The sequence below is a fragment of the Pygoscelis adeliae genome, unplaced genomic scaffold (assembly GCF_000699105.1).
Source record: "Pygoscelis adeliae isolate BGI_AS28 unplaced genomic scaffold, ASM69910v1 Scaffold225, whole genome shotgun sequence".
Classification (NCBI taxonomy): domain Eukaryota; kingdom Metazoa; phylum Chordata; class Aves; order Sphenisciformes; family Spheniscidae; genus Pygoscelis; species Pygoscelis adeliae.
In genome coordinates this window covers 690,087-690,411 of record NW_008824898.1, presented here as the reverse complement: position 1 = coordinate 690,411, position 325 = coordinate 690,087, and positions in this window count along the sequence as shown.

Genomic DNA, 325 nt, shown 5'->3' with positions numbered 1-325 from the left:
CAGGGAAGGTGAAGTGATGGAGACGGCAGCCTTGGGCAAGTTTGACAAGGTTTGGAAGCTCCTACTTTAACCTCATCTTTAAAACCTCCAATGACAGTGAGTCACAAACTCCTTAGGCAATCTGTTTAACTGTCCCAGGTTAGAAACATTTTTCTAATGCCTAACCTAAACCTTGCTTGCTGAAACTTAAGCTTGTTGTCTCTTACCAAACAGTTATGGACATAAAGAAGACATCCTTCCCTTTCATCTCTGTAACATCATTTTATGTATTAAGACAACAACTCCATTTGCTCCTCTTTTTTTTTTTTTTTTTTTTTACTAAACA